This window comes from Lagopus leucura, unplaced genomic scaffold (assembly GCF_019238085.1).
Source record: "Lagopus leucura isolate 7727_CA_CO unplaced genomic scaffold, USGS_WTPT01 34534-0_obj-0_obj, whole genome shotgun sequence".
Classification (NCBI taxonomy): Eukaryota; Metazoa; Chordata; class Aves; order Galliformes; family Phasianidae; genus Lagopus; species Lagopus leucura.
In genome coordinates this window covers 17104-23474 of record NW_024963154.1, presented here as the reverse complement: position 1 = coordinate 23474, position 6371 = coordinate 17104, and the positions used below count along the sequence as shown (strand labels likewise).

Here is a 6371-nt window from a genome sequence, read left to right as displayed (position 1 = left end):
AAGACATCTGCTTCAGGGCACATACCCAAGGAATACAGTTGGTCAGTAGTTCCCCGAGATCTCTTTCTCAGTCCAGCTAAATGTTTTTGATGCATGTTGCTGTTCCTAGCTACAACTGCCATCCCTCAACTGTCATGACCTCTAAGGGATGACAGAGAGCTGCATCACAATGACATCACCTGGTCAATCACCCTTGGGTGCATCCCAGGTCATTTCAAGGGCACTAGTATGTCCACCTGGAGTAAGTTCTCTGTTAGGTTTTCTTCCTGTATTATTCTTCACTCCCATGAATTCTGTGAATGAAGCTCAGGGTCCTTGTAGGTCTGTGTGAAAGAATTAACATGAAAATGTGTGAAAAAGAAGCATTCATTATATTACACATTCACTTCTCCCTATTTCTGGCATCTCATGGTGCAGTGGACATACAATTTCCTTAGCTTCCTTTTTGCTGCCACAGGAGAGTAAAGGAAGTTGTCACGAAGAAGAATTATGTGGAAAACTTGTAAGGCATTGTACACTCATATGCAGACAAACTTTTGGAGTCCTTCTGCAGCACTGGAGTTGCCATTCCTTGACAAAGAAATCAAACAGCCAGAACTTCAGCAAACTGGAGAATCCACTACCAAAGGGAGGTGTCTCCTTTAACTCTCACACAACTTTTCTCCATCCTCCAGTCACGAAGCCTGAGTTCAGCCTCTTCTGATGAGCCCCTTCAATGGATCTAATACATTCTCCCCAGTGTCCAGAGGGCTGTGCCTCTACTGAAGCTCCATGTCTGTGACTGAAGCAAGAGTGTTTTTCTTGTTCCAGGATATCACCATCTTCCAGCCTCAACCATCCTGACTGCCTCTCTCAATGGCCCGTTTGTCATGGCCACCACATGCTGTTCCTTCCTTGCTTTGTGCTGTTGAGGCTCTAGTCTTAGCCTGGGGATACTCAGCTAAGCACCTGAGAAGCACAGACATCCTGAAGAGATCTGGGTGTGCTGGCTGACATCAGGCTCAAGAAGAGCCAACTTTGTGCCCTGGCAGCAAAGAGATCCATCGAACTGAATTTTAGAATGCATTACACACTCCTTAGACACCTGGTCAAAAAAGGATTTTTCTCCTACTGCAGTTAGCCTTGGTGTGTCTTCACCTGGAATAGAACTGGCTGTTCTGGGCTCCACAAAGTAAGAAGGATGTCCAAGTTGATTTAAAGCATCCAGAGGAGGGCAGCAGAGCTGATAGTGGGTCTGGAATGCATTTCCTGTGAGGAGAGCCTGAGGACATGCGGGTTGTCCAGTTTGGAGAACACAAAGCTAAGAGGCAGCCTCACCGCTCTCTACAACTTCCTAGGAAGGAACGCAGAGACGGAGGTGCCGGTCTCTTCACCCTGGTAACTGATGACCAGACATTGCGGGAATGGCACAAAACTGCACCAGGAGATGTTCAGACCAGATAATGGTGACACTGTAAATCAGTCGGTCATGAAACACTCTAAGACTCAAACTGGAGTGTTAGAAAGCAGGCATTCTTTATTTGTGGTGCTGGATGCATGGCGGATGAGCTCCATCTATCATGCACGAAAAGATCCTCAGCTTATATTCATTACTAATGTTACACATGCAAATGTTTTCCCGTGGAGAACATAGATATTCCGTACTTCCCCACAGAATTATTAACATTGGGTTCTGCTTTGTCACACATGTTCAGTGTGTGGTGGTGGTCGCACAACTCTCTGAATGAAGTCAGTACTCTTCCACAAGTGTTCACAGCATGAACCCCATAACCAACAATGCTCAGTTAGCTCATGGCTTCACTCACACAATATTTGCTTAAAAAAAAAAAAAGAGCTGATTCAAAGCAGAACTTCCCTCACCTACTTGATACAAGCAGTTCAGTGTATCACCATTATCTAGTTGTTACAAGGGCACAGATTCTTCCTGTTATCTGAACAGACTCCAGAGTCTCCATCAAGGAACATGGCAAGTTGAACAATATTGCTAGAACTTGTATCATGAGGAAAAAACAGATATATGTGAAAGTGGTCAAACACTGGATCAGGCTTCATGGAGAGGTGGATGACGCCCCATGCCTGTCAGGGTTGAGAGACATTGTGATAATGCTTTTATGAACATGCTTTTCCTTGTAGTTAGTGCTACTGGGGTCAGACAATTGAACCTGATGATATTTGCAGGTGCCTTCCAGTTCCTCTCCTCTCCATTAGCTCTGTTAGCAGGAAGACAGAGATTAACAGAATCTCTTGGTATCCTGAAGTGCCCTTGATGTAACCAGGACATGTGTTATTATGTGAACACACAAGTCACACAAACACTCACCAGCTCATGCACACGTGTGAAATAATGCAAACCTCTATACCCGCAGGCAGTTGCATAAATCCAGCACACAGGCTCTTGTTATTTCACACTGATGGCCTACTAAACATGCTGTTATCATGCTTTTACTGGATTCTTTCAGCATGGGACCCGAGTGTTCTGCCCACACTAACATGTGCTGCCTGGAAATGCTTGGGTTTCTCTTCCTGCTACTCAAAAGATGCCTTCCATGAACAATAGGAATGACATCAGGATCTGAAAAAACAGCAGCACAGGAAACCAACACACAGCCCATACCATTAGCTGGGATGTTTTGCATTCAAGAGGTTCTTGTCATAAAATAATCACTGCTTCTAGGGATGCCTCTGGAAATGGGGCAGCTTGGATCCACTATAAAAGCCTGTCCAGCTCCTTGCTCTCTCATCCACTTCTCCTGCCTCCATCTTCTTAGGAATCAGGTGAGTGTGAAGCCGTGTCTTGTTCTGTTCTCTTCATTCTCCAAACAGAGCTCTGAGCTCAGCAGAACTCTCAGCTGCTATTAGCTTTATTCCATGCCTGGCTTTGCTTGTCATGAAAAAAAGGGAAGTGGGGAGAATGTTTGTCATGAGAAGAGGGTGGGATTGCAAGGAGGTAACTTGTAGGCTAGGATCTAGGCAGTACTTGGATAGGTCCCAGTGGCTTTCATTGGGCTCTGTCAGGATGAGACCAAGAATCCCTTGGACATCCCTGAACTGTCTTCAGCTCCAAGCTCTGCCTGAGTATTGATTTCTTATAGTGTGATGCTAGGCTGCTCCTCACACAACCCCATGTTCTGCTTCCTCCCTGCTCTCCCCAAACAGGTACACCTCCATCCCTGAGACATGTCCTGCCGTGACCAGTGCGTGCCATGCCGGCCCTGCGGCCCGACCCCTCTGGCCAGCAGCTGCAATGAGCCCTGTGTCAGGCAGTGCCAGAACTCCACCATCGTCATCCAGCCCTCTCCTGTGGTGGTGACCCTGCCCGGACCCATCCTCAGCTCCTTCCCGCAGAACACCGCCGTGGGCTCCTCCACCTCCGCTGCTGTTGGCCGCATTCTCAGCTGTGAGGGCGTGCCCATCACCTCGGGGGGCTTTGACCTCTCCTGCATTTCCAACCGCAGCTGTGGCAGAAGGTGCCCGCCCTGCTAAAGGTGCTGGATGCTGACCCAGACAAGGACCCCCAGGAATGCTGAACATGACTCTGGACTGAAGAACAAATGTTGTGCTATTGTTGCCCTGCAAGACAGACATGTACAGGCCAGCCTTGAGCCTCTGACGACGTGGAGGAAGCCTACTGATACTCTCTTATACTCACTCTTCCTATTTAATATCTTTATTATCTGTTCCCTCTAGTGATCTCTGTTAGTACCCCCAGAAATGAACCCTGACTGACCTGCTCATCTCCCAAAAACTCTGGGCTGGGAGACAGGACTCTGTGGCAATGCTGCCATAGGAAAGGGGAACTGATTCATGTCTGCTCCTGCTGCTCACTGCGCACAGGGCATCTGCTTCAGGTGGCATAATTTCTCTCATCAGACTCATTAAACACTTTCTGCATCCCTTAGTGTTTCCTTCTTTGTTGGTGTATATTTTCTCCCCCTACCTGTGTAGAAATGGCCAAAGGAGAAAGCAATGCCTTTGGTGAGAACAAGCTCCTCTGGTTACTGGAGGTTAATGCACACTGCAGACATACACTTTTCAAGCACTCTCTGTTGAAGGAGAGGAAGAGATTCCAGGATGTTCCTTGTAGCCTGGAAAAGAGGAGGCTCAAGGGAGACCTTAATGCTCTCTATAACTACCTGAAGGGAGGATGTAGTGAGCTGGGGGTCGGCCTCTTCTCTTGTGTAACCAGCAATAGGAGTAGAGGGAATGGCTTCAAGCTGCACCAGCGGAAATTCAGGCTGGACATTAGGAAATACTACTTCTCTGAAAGAGTGGTCAGGCACTGGAATGGGCTGCCCAGGGAGGTGGTGGAGTCACTGACTCTGGAGGTGTTCAAGGAAAGTTTGGATTTTGTGTTGAGGGACATGGTTTAGTGAGAACTGTTGGTGATTGGTGGATGGTTGGACTGGATGATCTTGTAGGCCTTTTCCAACCTTGGTGGTTCTGTGATTCCTCCACCACCAATGACCATCAGTCCCTGCCTTGATGTGTTTCTCCTTAGCAGATGACCCTTGAGAACATCACATGAATGGGTTTGCTCATGAATGTCATTCTCAGGAGATGATTTCTGTGCCTGGGGAAGGCCCAGGGAAGCCAGAACTCCCATCAAACTCCCATCAAACTCTTTGGGAAGAGAGTTCCTCTTGGTTTGGGTGGAGCTGTGCTGGGAAAGAAGACTCAGAGAATGATGTTTCCCAAGGCCATCAGCAACTGGGAAGGCAAATTTGTCTCGTGTTTGATGGCATTCTGTCTCCTCCATTTTCCCATGTATTCAACCTTCAGATCCAGGGAGCAAAACTGTGGTGCCTGTGGATGGACTGTGGGTAAAGCATCCCACTACAGTTGTAACACCTTCTGCAGATCTCCTGTCTGGCCCACATTTTTCCAAGTTACCTACGGCTGAATGGATGCACAAGTCAGTACTGCTACCAGCTACAAGCCTACCCTTCTCCAGGACAGACCCTCTGAGAGCAGAAATCACCACCATCACTGAGACATGTCAGTGATTTAGGACTGGATTCTGCATTCAGCAGAATCCGTGTACATTCCTTCAATCACATGGGGAATGCATCAGCCCAAATACAGAACAGAGAGATGTCTTTTCCCAGGTAACAGGATCCTCAAACATGGGATCAGGCAAATCCTGTACTGTGGAGGCCCTTCTCAGAGTGAGCTTCTTTTCCTCTTTTAACACTAGGTAAAGATGGTGACCTTTCTCTATTCCCTGAAGAAAGAAAGGTTAACATGCACTACAGAAGCTGCCGTCTTGGTCACTAAACCTTGCAGCAGAAGGAGATATCCCTGGCTATTGCAGTGGAAGTGACAATCAGAATTTCACTTGCAGTGTACCTTCCCACATCTACAGCCACACGTCCTGCAAATGGAGATCATAACCACTGATGTCCCCACATGAAAAACTAGGAGTGTGTGAGAGGCCACAGGCAAAAGCCATCCAGCAGGCTTTTGGGAATGGAAATCCCTTATTCATATATGTGCTTCAGTGGGGAAGGAGAAGATAGAAGATGGAACAGAACTGCACGAATGTCCCTCTGGTGTTAAACACACCTCATGCAGTCACTCCTGCAGCTCCCACAAATACACGGCGTGATGACCTGCCCACTTCAGGCTCAGCTCTGTCTGATTGACATTGGCGGCAGTGAATCACGGCTGCTGCGGGTGCAGTGCTCGTTTTTCTCGAGACCTCAGGGCGGCGCACCCCGGTCAGGATGGAGTTTGGCGGCCATGCAGGCAGCGCCCCCTGCGGGCCCGGACGGCACTGTGCCCCCGCCCCGCCCCGCCCCAAGCGGTTCGTGCCCGGCCGCAGCCCCGGCTTCGCTTCCGTGCGCCCACGGCGCAGTAATACAGCGCCGCGTCCCCAAGCCGGGGCCGGGCGAGACACAGGGCGCTGGAACGACGGTCTGCCGACACCCACAGCTGCCCCTCCGGGTCCGGCACCTGCTTGGAGCCTTTAAAAGCGCTGACGAGGAATGCGGGGCCTCGGCCTGGGAGCTGACGGTACCAGTAGATGTACCCGTCGGGCTGTATGTTCGGGTGTGAGCAGGTGATGTTGATGCCGGTGCCCTCGCTGGTCTCTGCCGCCGGCTCCTGTTGCACCTGGGCTCTGCTCATAGTCACTGCCGAGAAGAAAACAAGAAGGAAACACAGAAAATCCATTTTCTTCCGCAGAAATTTTATAAAGGAGCAAAGAGGTGCACGAGCTGGGAAAGAAGCCAAAAAAACAGAGGCATTCGCGGTCCCGGTCCCTGCAGCCCCCACAGTTCGGCCCCGCCGGCGGCAGCCCCGCGCACCCAGGGGCAGCCGGCACTGCCGCATCCTGCCGCTCCGCCGCCCGCGCCGCCTCCTCCCCGCCACCG

At 49.8% G+C, this 6371-nt stretch overlaps 1 pseudogene; it reads left to right on the top strand.

The window, feature by feature from the left end:
• The first annotated feature begins 2676 nt into the window (after nt 1-2676).
• On the top strand, nt 2677-3503 carry LOC122191009 (annotated as a pseudogene).
• The last annotated feature ends 2868 nt before the right edge of the window (nt 3504-6371 follow it).